Source organism: Pseudochaenichthys georgianus, chromosome 16 (genome assembly GCF_902827115.2).
Source record: "Pseudochaenichthys georgianus chromosome 16, fPseGeo1.2, whole genome shotgun sequence".
In the NCBI taxonomy this organism is placed as follows: domain Eukaryota; kingdom Metazoa; phylum Chordata; class Actinopteri; order Perciformes; family Channichthyidae; genus Pseudochaenichthys; species Pseudochaenichthys georgianus.
In genome coordinates, this window is record NC_047518.2 from 1,987,284 (window position 1) to 2,003,224 (window position 15,941).

Consider the following 15,941-nt stretch of genomic DNA (forward strand, 5'->3'; position numbering starts at 1 on the left):
ATGTGTAAATTAGAAGTACAGTATTGCATACCAATATGAGCATATTATTTGTATGTACAAAGTAACTAGTATTAACTAGAGTGTTAAAATAAATGTACTGGAGTAAATAGTATGATATTCACCTCTGCAATGTAGAGGAGTAGAAGAATAAAGTAGAGACAAATGAAAATTACTTAAAGGTTAGGTAGGTAATTCACTTCAGAAACACTTTTTGTTATATTCCATGGAATGCTCTTAACATCCCGATAGCAATATATCAATTAAATGCTTTGACAATAAATATATACAAATATTTTATCTGTGGAAGCCGTGGCGCTGTAAAAAGCAAGACCAATTATCTGCCGCGGGCCGAGGCAAGACGAGATGGATGGCCTACCTGCCTGTCAGCCTTCCATCTCGTGCCCTCATTGGTCATGTGCGCGTACGTGTGTGTTGGAGGAGGGGCTCTGTAAGGAAGTCCGAATGAAGGGGCAGATTTTTTTCGGTTGTGTACTTTCAGATTCTACCTTAGTCGAGCTGGTTTCTCCATTCTTACCTACCCTACCTTTAAAATACAACACTTGAGTAAATAAACATAGTTTCTTTCCACAGCTGGTTAAACTTGTGATCAACCTGACAATACTGGGTTAGGAACATAATGACTGTTTATATGTTGCATATGTTATTTGTTTTGGCAATAAACCAACACAGGGGGAACTGATGCTGTTGAACTTAGACTTTTATTTGGGAAGATAACAGTATTTGCTCAAACTATATTTACCAATATCAACAAACGCTACAATAAAATACTGATTTAAATTACATGACAAGATAAAAATGTCCATTTCAGTAAAAATACATTTAAAGAAACATAGCATGTTGTACAGCAGTGAAGAGTGTGATGCTGAAGCTGTCTCGCCCTGAATCTCCTGCTGTAGAGGAAGCTCGAGCATTAGTCACCAGCCACAGGGGTCCTCCGAGACAACAACACACCTCAGGCCCCCAGACCCTAAATTCGGTTGTTTCTTCAAGTTTGATGATGAGATTTGATTCACAGAAACCATCAATGACAAAGAAAAAAAGATGGATCTCACTCTTGACATATTGTGACCCGCTCTATCCAAATCAGTCGGATGTCGCACATTGGGTTTTTGGTTGATTCTAAACAAACAAAGTCTTGGGATTCAGAATATCGAACTTGTCGTGTCATATTCAGACGATGAATACTTTTCTGAAGCTTGTAAAAACAGGGTGTCAACTTCAGCGATCACTGTCTCCTCTCACTCTGATCAGCCTCCCTGAAATATTAAATGACAGGCTGACAGTAACACGACCGGGTCCGGGACAGGGGGTGGTCATCTGATCTTAAATATAAATAAAAGCATGGCTTTTCAGAATATTATAGCCGAATTCAGATGATAAATACGGAATCAATGATTGTAAACATATCGGACTGAGCATTAGGCATTACAACAGGCCATGTGTTTCACTCCTCTGGCCGAGGAAAATAAACATCCTGGTCCTTGATGCTAATAGATTAAAATGAGTTAGCCCACGGGTGCATCTCCATGATCTGTTGCACATCATGTGAGGGACAGCCTGCTAACAAGCTTTGGTGATGTTAGAAATTAAAATCAATATTGAATGACGTAATTTAGCTTAAACAAACAGTAAGTTTAAAGCTGTTTTATTCTGAAAACAGTTCCGGTTAAAGTTTACTTTGAAAAGCTGTATTGAAAGACGTTGCCGCTGACAACAATGACCACTTCCGGTTTTACGATAACATCGATTACAGCCGCATTAAATAAAAAGTCATGATAGAGTGAATAAGGAGAAAAGGCGTGTGAAGTGATGCAATGAATAGACAACGTCTAAATCCTCATGTTTTACGTGATATCGGACATAGAAGACCGAGGCGGGTGGATCCCCTGTGTCTCCGGCTGCCATTGAAGAGGAGGAGTCAAATGACAAGAATATATAGAGAGGTGACGGAGCTTCGTGCTCACGCTTCCGACCGGAGCCACTGCGAGACAAACAGCTGCTCTGTCTCCTCCAACTCCTCCAACTCCTCTGTTTGTTTCTTTACCACGCTACTTAATTAAAGTAACCAATTTAAACTTTTCAGAGACTCCATTAGTCTCTTTAATTTAGGCCCAATCCCAAACCACTCCCTCGACCCTACCCCTCAGTGATGGAGTGAACTCCGTCTGCAGCCACACTCGCAGCTAAACGAGGCTCCCTCCTGTCAGATGGAGGGAGTAAACACAGCAGCAAGCTTTGGGACGGCCTCCCCTCTCTCTGGCAGAAACAGGAAATGCCGTAACTGTATCTAACAACGGTTTCAAATCAGCATCTCTTAGACAAAAAGTTTAAATGAATAACTCAAATAAAACTCCAAACATCTTTCATTGTGTTTCAAAGCTCTTTTAGTTTTAAACCTGATGTTTATAAGCTTATTAGTTTTTGCAACGGTCTGTAAATATACTCAACTTTATAATAAAATGCACACATTTACCTTTTTCTAGACTAAACACAGGTTTGATCCTAAGTTAAAAACATATGAGGTCATCATGAGGTTGTTAACATCGCAGTTTATCAGTGGATGTTTGCTGGAACTACTTGTACACAGCGTGTTTCCTGACGGACACACACAGCGTGACTCCGGTCAGGTAGAGACCTGACTCAAGTCAGCACCGCTGCAGACTCGCTGTTTGAGGGATTGATAGCCCACACCGCTCCACACTCGTTGCTTTGGAACAGCCCTCAATATGGCGGACCCTCCGCGTGAACGCGCAAACGGAGGGGTAGGGGTAGGGTGTAGGGGGCGGTTTGGGCATGGGCCTTAAGCTTCTCTCCTGGGACTCGAGAGAACCTGCACAATTCAACAGTGACAAACAAAGATTTCAGAATCACAGCTTATCCAGAGGTGGTCCTAAGGGGAGGCCAAGGGGTACTATGCCCCCAAAATATTAACCCCTGTGCCCTCTTTTTAAATGTTGTCTGCAAACTTTGAAGGCCTTTTTCTCAGCCTCCTGACTTGGTAACAGTTACCTGGTATGTGAAATATTTGTTGCTGATTATTTAAGGAAAAACAAACAAGGATATCATTGGAAAGCTAAGAATCTCCACTTGTGACTGATTTTGATAGAGCAGCTCTCATGCTGAGAGGCCTGTATCCCCAGACTGGGCACACGTAAACAGAACCATGGATGATGGAGGAGATGTAGTTGCAGGTCACCCCCCCCTACTGGAAACCAGCTGCTCAGGTCAGGGATCAGACAGGGCAGGAGCACCGCAGTGACACGGTAATGACAGCAGCTACCTGTAAAACACAAGCAGAGCAGACAACAGGCATCAATCACCCAGCAGTCAGCATTCCCTCATGCTTAGCCTTTCTCAGCAAGCGCTGGAAAAAATGCTGCTCCAAAATCAATTAAAAGAATAATAAAAACAAGGTTCTTTCACTTTTAATGAATACATATTTTGAAATAAATAAATCTGCCAATAGAACAAGTGAAAATTGCTTGGTAAGATTTCTTGAAATAAAATAGGATATTAACCCTTTGGAGTCGACCGTCACGCTGGCGTGATCAGATCACATGACCTGTTCAAGCCGGTGCCGCATAAAAACAGTCCGGACAACATTGCTGTGTGTTTCTGTCAAAAGTACTGGCTTGAAACTATATCCCAGTCTTTGTTTCATGCAAAAAGACCCAGTAAACACGGAGATACGATGATATAAAGTTAATACATTTCAAAAGTATGAAAAATGGAAGCACATATTTGAATATCTTCGCCGAATTTGATCATTTTACGAAACGGAAAATACTGGAAACTAGATTCTGCTCAACAGGATGTATACGTGTATTTCTGTCGAAAGTACTGGCTTGAAACGATATGCCAGTCTTTGTTTCATGCAAAAAGACCCAATAAACACGGAGATACGATGATATAAAGTTAATACTACTATTTCAAAAGTATGAATAATGGAAGCACATATTTTAATATCTTACGAAACGGAAAATACTGGAAACTGTAGATTCTGCTCAACAGGATGTATTTACCATGGAGGGGGTGAGGTAATCAGGTAAACGGAGTGATACGAAGAGGGACGGCGGGAACCGAAGAGAGACGGCGGGAAATGGAGAGAGACGAAGATATACGAAGACAGGCGGCGGGAGACAAAGAGAGACGGCGGGAGACTGCGATTGAAGTAAAGTGACAGACAAACATTGAGAATTTAGATATAGTTAGATAGATTTAGAGTTTTGAAGATTCAACTATGATGAGAACTCTGGTACTTGCGTACCATGCTGCGAATGGATCTGGCCCTTCCTACACCCAGGACATGGTTAAACCGTACACCCCAGCGCGTGCACTTCGCTCTGCATCAGCCAGACGACTCGCTGCACCCTCACTGCGAGGGGGACCCAAGTTCCCATCAGCAAAAACACGTGGGTTTGCTATCCTGGCTCCTAAATGGTGGAATGAGCTCCCCATTGACATCAGGACGGCAGAAAGCTTACACACCTTCCGGCGCAGACTGAAAACTCATCTCTTTCGACTCCACCTCGAGCGATAGAATGACTAACAAAGAACTGCTAACAGAGCACTTATATACTAATAAAGGACTGGCTTATCTAAAGCCAGTTGAGTAGCACTTGAACTGATTGGCTCTATGAAACCTGATGTACTTATATGATTCTGTTTTCCTCAAGGTTGTGTCTTCCTGGTCGAATGTACTTATTGTAAGTCGTTTTGGATAAAAGCGTCAGCTAAATGCAATGTAATGTAATGAAGAGAACTCTGAATGTGAGTCAAGCTATAAGCTTGTTTTTTGACATGGAGGAGGAGGAGGAGCCTGTGATGTTGCCCACTGTGTCGTAGTTGACAGAAACTGCTTTGAAGCGTGGCACAGATAAAGACAGAAAAAACAGATTTTTGTACATAATGTGTATATATATATATATTTGTAATAACACTTTTGCCATATCAGAATGAAATCACTTGTACATTATTTAAGCTTTTAAATGTTTTGTTGTGCCTACTGTGTCACTGTTGACAGAACTTGAGAAATGAGGGGAAAAAGCCTAAAGATACACCTGTTATTTGTTCATAACATTTGTATATAGGTTCATGCTACCTAAATCAAACTTTCACATTATCATAGTGACATCCCATGTATATATTTCCAGCTTTCAAATGGTTTCGTTGTGTATGTTTGTGTTACCTATATGAAAAATAATATCATTTTCAAAATCTGTTTTTACGTTTTTTTTTGTGATTTTGGGTCCAAAATGTTCATATAGTATCTCAAAATGACAGAAATAACTATCAGGTTATATAGGTGAGGTTGTCCTTAAAAAAAAGATACCAAACATTGACATGCCAAACATTTCTTAATGGGGTTTAGTAAGACAAATCAAAAGTATGCGAAAACGGCCAAATTAGCCCTGGACTCCAAAGGGTTAAGATAAACTAGAGAATGCAATTCCTGAAGAAATTGCTAGTGGGAATGCTTTATGCTGAAAAGCTGATGCTAAACTGCCATGCTGAAATGTAATGTGTAAGAAGAAAGTGAAGAATTTAAATTGAAATGATACATGAACACTGGGGCAAGCCCCCAGTGTGATGAGAGAAGAAAATAAAGTAAAAAGGCTTGGAAAAGCAGCAGAATATTCGAACTGCAAACTTCTGAACTAACTTGATGGCGAATGATCTGTCGCCATGCCAACGGCATTTGATGACACCCCATAATACGCTTAGATGCCTGCATTGTTACCAAACCTGTGAAGTTTTGGGCCGTTTGGAGCAGTTTCACTGAAGTTATGAGAAAGCCGGCGAGCATTGTGTTGCCATGGCAACGGCATTTGAAGAAATCTCAAAACTGTCCCATAGATGTCTTCACGGCTGGACTGTTAGCACACGTGAAGTTGAGCACTCTTTGAAAATGTTCATAGGAGTTATAGCGACATCATGTTTCCATGGAAACGGCATATGGTGAGATCACAGATTTGACGTAGAGCTCTTGAGGCATGGACCGGTGATATACAAGTGAAGATTGGGGGACGATTGGACCGTGTCGATTGGACCTACAGCCACATCGTGTTTCATGGCGAGTGGTCTGTCGCCATGGTAACGGCATTTGATGACACCCCATACTACGCTTAGATGCGTTGATGGCTGCATCGTTACCAAACCTGTGAAGTTCTGGGCTGTTTGGAGTATTTTCACTGAAGTTATGAGAAAACCGTGTTTCAAGGCGAGCAATGTGTTGCCATGATAACGGCATTTGAAGAAATCTCAAAACTGTCCCGTAGATGTCTTCACGGCTGGACTGTTATGCTGCGTTCAGACCGGACGCGATGTTTGGGGGCGGCGCGATTACATGTAAAGTCAATGCAGAGACGCGGACAGATGCGAATTCGCTCCGACGGCGAGCATGAAGCGGTGGACGCGGCGCGACTAACGCGATTGAGGCGATTGAACTGTGCCGCGAGAGTTACATTTTTTCAACTCGAGCGTCAAATTCACGTGACGCGTTCTCGCGGAAGCCAATCAGCGGTGAGGATCTCAGCCTGCCGTTACTGACGTTCAACCAGAAAACATCAACCATTAGCTGTTAGCAGTTAACACACAGAGATCACAGCTCCTCATATCTGTTCAGAAACTGGACAAAAGTTAAACAAATACAAACCACAGACTGTCTGTCATGGCGAATACAGTCGCTGGTTTATTTATGTCTGTAGGCCGTTGTTATGAGTGTGGAGTGAGCATATACAACGTTACACTGAAAAAATTGATACTTTGGACTAACTTAAAAAAAATTCGCTAATTTGTTACAGCTAATTTTTTTAGTTTATTCCAACTTGATTTTTCAACCTAAAAAAATTAAGTTAAGTTAAGTGAAAAATATTGCTTCTGTCTAAGATATATATTTACATTCACACAAAGTAATAAGATGATTCATTCTGAAGACCAAACAACTTAATTATTCCTTTTGGACTAACCTCATATTTATATTAGATCTAAGTAGAGTTTTTAAGTTTGTGAATAAAAAACTTCATTTTGTTGCAGGCAATATTTTTTATTATAGCTTAAAATATTTAATTTTATTACAAAGCAAACACTTTAATGTACATCAATACAATACTGTGTTTTGTTTACCGTAAACAAATTACATTTGACTTATAACACTTTGTTTAGCTCAGTTCACATAAAGACAGGAATATTCTCTTCAAAAGACCTTAACATTTATTGGGATGTCTTTAAAATATGCATCACCTATTCTGTTTTATAAAATACAATATTGTTTTAATTAAAAATAAATACATCAATAAATGAATACAATTAATTGAGTAAATTATGCAACCAATTTGCACTTAAGTAAATCAAGATCACTTTGGCTTTTTTTTTACAAAACTCTCCTGTAGCCTTAACCAAATAATCACAAATATGCATATGAACATGTTAAACTAGCTTGCATATCTCTCCTTTAAAATGTAAATATGTAATGCGTTTAAACCTGGCTGCCTTTTAATTAAAGACTAGAACGTATGCATGACATCTTGTTTTTCTTTACATTTTTAAACACTTCAACAATATTTTCTGCAGCTCTTAATTACAACTTCAGATAAACATGTATTAGCCATTAAGAAGGGTTTAAGTAGCATTACCAGAATCTGTGAAGTCACATTCTTTTTTAACTTCATATGAAACGTACAGAGGCCAAAGCAATTAAGCAACGAAAAATGCAGTTCAATCCCTAGCATTGCAATCTTTGAACAAGGTTGGCCTTTTGTGTCAGTTCAATCATTTCAACCAGATACGAGTTATTGTAGAGACTGAGCTGCAGGGTGGACAAGATGTCAGTATCGTCTGATTGAGCAGACACAGCTTCTTCAGACGGTAAAGATGTATTCTTGGACACCATCATCAGGTATTGGGATGACCTTGATAGTTGTCAAATCTTCAAGGTCAGCAGTGGATGTCAGGTTGACTAGTGCATCTCCAATGTCCCCGTCTTGAACGTTCACCTGTAGAGTGCCACAGTGACACGTCCTAAAACCCGGAAGTAAGTTAGCATTTTACCACTTCCGGTTCCTTCGACAAACAACGCAATGCAATTTCTTCATAGGATTTGGGAAAATAGCTCGAAATAAGGTCTGTGGTTGAAACACATTTAAGAGACGGATTATGTTTTGTTCAGCCGGATCATATCCACATGTCTACTCTACTTTTATAATTTTCGAATCATAAATCTATTGATCATAAATCCATCAATTAGATTTATGATCCGACTGAACAAAACGAGAAATTGCATTGCTTTTTTGTCGAGGGACACGGAAGGAGTGAACTTCCGGGTTTTAGGAGGCGTCACTGTGGCTCTCTATTTCACACACTTTCCTGACTTCATCAGTAAGTCCATTGTCTCTGGAATTCCATTAGGCAGAAGTAGCTTCCTGGTGTCATCGGGATTCAGAAGAATTTGTAACTTGGCTGGCGTTTTCACGGTCATGTCAGGCAACCCAAAAGGAACTAGAAAAAACAAGAACATAAACAATGATATTAGTAATAGTGCAATGATACACTGACATTCAGTTGTCAGTGTATGTCTCACAATAGTGACATGCCTGCCACCAGTAGCTCTCAATAAACATACAGAAGTGAGGATTGACTTCACATGCAACAATATTAATGAAGTGCAGTCTTGTATTTTTTATTTTCTTGTACAATACATACTTTTTCTCATTTAACTTTAATATTTTAAATTACCTTACTTAACATTTGGGTACCTAACTAGATATATTATCACTTGAGATTAGAGTAGAGTAACGCAGCGTCCACATGGCAGAGTGCGTTGACGCTAAATTCAATCACATCGATCTCCCGCCCCGGACACACAAGCATGCGGTTTGATTGGCCAGAGCTTGTACTGGCATATCATTTGATTGGCTGAGGCTTCCATCGAAGCTTGAAAAGTTGAACTTTTCTCAACTTTTGAAGCGAGCAACGGAGGCAAAGTGAAGCGACGGAAGCACAATGCAGTTCGGCAAAGCGTGACGTCAAAGTGAATGGGAAGCTGCGTTGAAGCTTCAACCAGGGTTCAAGTAATAAACTGAGCTCTATGGGGTCTTTAAACAACAACAACAACACACACACACACACACACACACTTAAATATTAAAAGGTTCAACTACGCACACACATCATCTTGGCTCGCGCAGCACGCTCACAGGCATACATTGCGCAACCTTGGAAGTGCAGTGCAGGCATATTGTCATTCAAGGAATGCGTAGTTCTTTTGGAAAACATGTTTTGAGTTTAGCCTATTCACCTCGTTAGCATAAATAATACTCATTACATTGACACATGCATTATTTTTGATAAAAATAATGGTTGTTGGTAATGTATTAGCGACCCACACAGATGTATGATTTCACTGTGTCTGTTGGCTCCCACATAACTCGAACCCTGGCTTCAACGCACGCTGCCGTGACCGACCGTAAGTCTCCATTTTGGGTTTTTCAATCCTTTTTAAACGTACATGAAAACTACTTGCAGTTCATTTTGTAACTTACCAAATCAGACCTTCAGTGGAAACAGCAAACCTGTAAATACAAAGGAAATAAACAAGGTGTATTTAAACAATCTTAACCCAGCATAAATCACACACCCTCACCCTCAAAGCATGGTCAACAAGACGGGCAGCGTGTTACAAGGAGATTCGGGTTGTTTCCCCCTCCCCACTGTTTACAGTCCCCTCCGGAGCGGTGTGGTCCGAGTGCGGGTTGCTGCAAAGCAGAGATACACCATCAGCCACATAACTATAGCGGTCCCGGAGCTTTAATAACGGCTCGCCAAAAGTATAAACATCTTTAACGCTGGCTGGGGTCTGGCTGTTAGTGTGTTTAATATTTTTTATGAGCGGAGCACGCATTGAAAATGAACTGGTTTAACAGCTTAAAAACTAGTTAGCACGTAGCTAAACTTGCATAGCCCCATATAAAATACCTTAAGTGAAACCAATATAACATTTGCAACTATGTAAACTTTTCACTAGTCAAACCGACACAACAAAAAATCGCCACTTGCATGATAAATGTATTAAAATTATCCTTAAAAAATGGTTACACGTGGTTAAACGTTGCTAGCTAACACATAGCCAAATTCAAAGACAGATGGTAAATTAGTTGTTTATCTTGACACGACACTAAATGGATAAACATTTAAATATAGTTTAAAACAAAAAAAGCAACCATTTCAAATTCTTACCTTATTTAAAAGTGTTTTTGGGTCAGACACTTTCACAGACAGTGGGTAGCGGTGTAATGGCGGCTGCAACAAATCTTGAAGTCACCTTGCTTTGTACGTCACGTGGTCATGTGACATGCTTTGAAGTGAAAATAACGATTTAGGTTGAATATTGTTGTTAAGTTATTTCAGGGGGGGGCGTGTTTTGCTTCTGAGCAAACGGAAAAAATCATGTCAAAAACGGAAACCATGATTCTTAATTAGACCAATTAAAAAATGTACTTTGATTAAATGACACAGTCGTTGCACTTTTTTCAGTGTAGCTTAGCCTGGTCGACCATTCAGAAAACAAGCATTTTAAAAGGTTTTTCGCCTGCCGTCTTGTCAAGCATTAATTCATAATAATAATAGATTGAATTTATTAGCGCTTTTAAAAGGTGCTCAAAGACGCTTTACAGATATAGTGAAGATAAAATAAAATAAAGATATAGTTAAAGTTAAAGTCAAATAATACAAAAACAATCACACATTAAAAACCAGATTGAAGAGGTGAGTTTTTGTAAGTTTTTTGAAGGTGGTGAGGTCAGTGCAGTCTCTGATGGGTTTTGGGAGTGAGTTCCAGAGGGAGGGGGCAGTGACGGAGAAGGCTCCCCCCAGGTCCAGTGATTGATGCGGGTGGGGATGGATAGGAGGTTGGCTTCTGATGAGCGGAGGCAGCGGGAAGGGGTGTGGTGGTGCAGCAGGTCTGTGAGGTAGGTGGGGGCCTGATTGTTGAGGGCTTTGTGAGTAATCAGGAGGACTTTGAAGTGGATTGACGGACGGGGAGCCAGTGGAGGTTCTGGAGGACGGGAGTGATGTGGTCTCGGGAGCGGGTGTGGGTGAGGAGGTGGGCAGCAGAGTTCTGGATATGTTGGAGTTTATTGTGGAGGTTGGATGGTATGCCGTAGAGCAGAGGTTCCCAAACTTGTTGTGCCCAAGGCACACCAAAGGACAAGTAAAAATCTCAAGGCACACCTATTGTGCAAAATAGCCCTTATAACACGTTATCACTCATATCGTAAAATATCTGTAAATGTGCATAATTATTTACTAATGCCAAATAAAATGTGACAAAGACAACTATATTACTCATGAAATATTTATTAACGAAATATTTCAGAAATTAATTGTATCAAATTAGGCTTCATCAAAGCAGCAACACACATTTAAACCAGACAGGTCACACAATTAAAAATGAGACAAAGGAAACTCAGCAGAAATTCAGCACAGAGAACTGTCAATGCAAGGAATCTGCATTGTCCATGGTCCTGAACTACAAATTATAAATGTAACATTTCAGCAATCAGCATTGAAACATGTGCTATTGTAAATATTTTGCCGACTTACAAATTAGTGAGATACATGTGCCTGTCGGGGCGCGCAGAATCCTTGGTGGCACTGAGGAGAGGGCCACTCGCAAGTCCTGTTCAACAGAGAGCCGTGGCCTCCTGTTGTTTTTCATGTAAATCAGAGTAGAGAACGCCAACTCCAGAGATGGGGTCGTTACTATTTTTTTAAAATATATTATATATTACTTAAAAAAAAGTAATATATTACACTACTTCGTTACCATCTACATAAAGTAACTCGTTACTTTACTCGCCAAGCACGTACGAACTGCGCATGCGTGAGTGTGAAAGTCGCGCAGATTACGTACATATAAACCTACTAAGTACTGATGTAGTAAATGAAAAAGTAATTATTTTTGTGTAGTTGTATATTGCAATAATAACATGGTTGTCACAAAATCGCCGTTTGGGAACCACTGCCGTAGAGGATGCTATTGCAGTAATCGAGTTGTGATGTGATGAATGCATGAATCAGAGTTTCAGCAGCAGAGGAGGAGATCCATTTTTATGTCACTTGAGCGGCCCGACCAAGTAAGGAGACAGAGGCAGAACGTCTTGATACAACCCGGTGTAGGTATTTATTAATCATTTGGTGCCTGGTCGCCCACATCAATATTCCCCAATGACTGTCTCCCACACTATTCCTTTTCAAATGAGCCCAACATGCCACCCTTTATAGCCTCACCCATCGGACCGTACCATCCAAAAGGGGTGGCATGTGCAGAGATGGTCAGCTCAGATAAGGACCGTAGTTATTCACAAAACACCTTTAGTGGAGAATGACAAACATCCTTTACTTACATTATATTTAATTACGGTATGAAAAGAAAACCCGTTATAAACTAACACGCCAAATGTACCTGATAACAAATCACCCCCGCCTCCAACCTGCTCCTTTAACCCCATCCGGAACGATAAAAAGGACCCGCTGTTTCCCCGGGGACCCTTTACGATGACGGACCTTGGGACCGGAGACGGGAGAGCAGGCGGAGGTGAGTGTTATGATATTGACTGTTATAGGAGTAACCTGTACCATTAATGCACCTTATATATCGTGACCTTTACACACTAAACATATCCCTTGCACATAATCTCAACCGCTGTCAATCTACACAAACCAACACTTTTGGCGCTCTTGCTATAACTCCCCTTTCTTTCCAGGTGGAGCCGAGAGCCCGACCAGCGTCTGCCAGACGACATCACAACTTAATACAGTTGACTCATTTAATACCCACTACATCAATAAACAGTATAAAATGTGCAAATAGGCAATGTTTGACTGGACTGTGCAAATCCCCATGTGCAAGATTACCCAGCCCGAAGCCGTGGCGAAGTTACCTTCGTCACAGTCAAAGTAATTTAGTGTCACAAAGTAATTTAGCCTATGGGTAGGACAAAAATCGAATGGGGTGCTGGCCATTGGCCTAATCATGTCACCTGTGGTGGCTTTATGTTTTTGGTTAAACATTTGTTTGTTTCACATTTGCATTGATGTAATCAATACTTTTTATAATAATAAAAATAATATTAATACATTTCGAAAAAAAACACATATTTATTGGGGGTGCTTAACCCTCTGAGACCCACATAGGACATTTCTGTTTTTGTATATTTTTGTGTTTTGCCTAATAAATTGTCATTTCTTTGCAGTAAAATCAAGTTTTACACATCCCAGAAATCAACACAACCTCAGCTAATGATATGTGTCACTCATTAGAGACTTATATACACTATAATAGGGGATATTTGCCCATAAATAAAAAATAAATAAAAAACGGAGCTTGAATGTTTTACTTATTTCATTAAAAAGAACTGCTAACCATAACATTGAAAGAAACATTCAACACAGAAAATTGCACACATTTATTATCATTGTATCATAACTGATTAGAAGATTCTAACGTATTCTGTTCAATAGTTATGCCCATTCTTTTGGGCAGTGTCCATGGGCGTTTTTTTGCGAAGAATTGTCATTTTCTGTCCTGCCAATTTTGAAGAGTACACATGATATATCATGTCCTCAATCACACATGGCATGCTGAGCAGATTCGTCTGAATTTTCATCAACATTGTCCCCTTGAAAAATCTGCTCCAAAGCCTCAGCTGTAGTAAACGTCTTTGCCGTCCTTGTTTACTTTCAAAACACTAAAAGAACGTATTCCAACTTTTATTTATTTATTTCGCGCGTGGAATTATACCGGCTCTCATTTCAGTAAACATAACATCAGAACAGACAGGCAACCCTCTGAATCAGACTCCGATTGGCTGTGACTGCATCCACTCAGAGTGTCCGATTCAGAAACGTGACTCTTTCACTCTTTACGTCAGAAACAAAGATGGTGGATGAGAATAGATCTATAAATGATGAGCGATGCGCCAGAATCAAGGTGAGACCATCCGCAGCATATACAACTTTATGCATTCATTTCACCGAAATAAGTAAACGCCTCTCAATGAAAAACTGAATAGAGTTGTTTAGTGCCGTTTCTGTAGTTGAAGAGGAAAAACACGGCATGTCTCTGGCTGAAACAGCTGAGAAGTTATGACGCTTTGAACACAACGTGATCTTTGGGATCGTATACGGCCCCGTGGGTCTCAGAGGGTTAAGGGGGCTGAAGCACCCCCTAGCTCCCCCCTGGCGCCACCCCTGCATCCCACCAAAATGGTAACATAAATACTACAACAATGTGAATATCAAGCTACCATACAAACAGACACTAGTCTACTTTCATTAACTTTATTGGCAGCTATCATCTCTGGAGACGTTTAGGGATATTTTAGTCAATAAAAACCCACCGTCAGACTGAGAGGGAATCACTGAATGTGAAGCATGAGAGGGGAGAATGTGGGGGGCGGGGGCGGAATGGAGAGAGGAAGAGAGATGAGAAGACTATGGAATATGACAGGAGAGTGAACATGACTTCACTGCAGAGTCATGAAAAGACCCGAGGCGTCCGTCAGACCGCTGCCTTTGTGCCCCTCTGCACAATGTTGCATCCTGACCAACTGGAAGCATGCCAGTTTAGGATGACGGGAGGTAGATGAAGCACATTTATGTCAACGTAGATATGTGTGTGTGTGTATTCCTGTGTTGGGGGAGATGTAAAGATAGTTATTTGAAGAGGTCATGGCTCACACAGTCGGAGAGTGCTGCCAGTCATGGCCACATCAAAGCTCTGCCACCACACAGAGCATCACCTTCTGCTTTTGGAAGATACACACACCAACAAACACACACTTCTGATGATTACATTCATTCCTTAGACCATAATCCTACCGTGAACTGTCACCTCTACTTCTTTTTTGTGTGACCTTTACCTTAGCATTGAAGACTAATCCGGTGTTTTACAGCTTATTTGCATCATTTTGGACATCATTCTACGGTGGCCCTGAAGTGCAAGACACCACAGCATTTCACAAAACACCGCAGCATTTCAGAAAACGCCGCAGCATTTCACATTGGACGGAAAGGGTATTCCTTTAGGGAGAACACTTCTTGTTTGTGATTGGACAGAGCCAGCCAGAGAAGCACTGCTGTGATTGGTTGTTTTTGCTGCCAGTCAAGAAATGACGCTTCGTGATTGCCAACGCATCAGCCGTTAGCACACACTCAGAGCTCACAGCTCCTCATTTCTGTTCAGAAACTGGACAAAAGTTAAACAAGTACAAACCACAGACTGTCTGTGTCATGGTGAATACAGTCGCTGCTTTACTATTGTCTGTATGACGTTGTTGTGAGTGTGGACGGAGCACCTACAGGTTAGTTTAGCCTGATGGATCCGATTCCATTCAGAAAACACGCATTTTAAAAGCTTTTCGCCTGCCGTCTTATCTGCAGACTTGTCAAAGTGTTAATTCATGGTTTTTACTAACCGTTATCAGTATGTAGTTACTTCGGCATCACTTTGAAACGTGTATTACAATTAAATCACGGTCAAATATGTTCATTTTGTTGTAGTTGGTATCTCCCATAGGATTTACATGGAGATACGCCCCGCCCCCTCTCCAGCGCGTCTTGTTTGAATGACAGGAGCAAACACAGCTGACAGCCGCCGTGAAACTCGAGTGATAGAGTGGCGAAGTCCCTCCCCTTCCAATTAAGCTCCATCAGGGACCTTATTTTGGAAAAATGTTGTATTAAAGTCAATGGAAAGAGAAAGATTATCTTTCGATCCTGTTTGAATTGTGCCACGAATTACACATATGATGTTTGTCAATTTAAAAGAAAATGTTGTAAGTAAAAAAAAATAAGAATGTGTCGTAAAACTGTGAAGTAACACATTTTTTGTGTGAAGCCGCTCAGTAAACTAGATGTCTCTG

The 15,941-nt window shown here is 40.6% G+C and overlaps 1 protein-coding gene across 1 annotated transcript in view; it reads right to left on the minus strand.

The window, feature by feature from the left end:
* Positions 1-723: 723 nt before the first annotated feature.
* The window catches only part of tsnare1 (T-SNARE Domain Containing 1), a 341,252-nt gene continuing 326,034 nt past the window's right edge, over positions 724-15,941 (minus strand). Inside the window, exon 12 of the mRNA XM_034101918.2 lies at positions 724-3,301. The gene's annotated coding sequence lies outside the window, so the exon portion shown is untranslated. The remainder of the gene's footprint in view (positions 3,302-15,941) is intronic.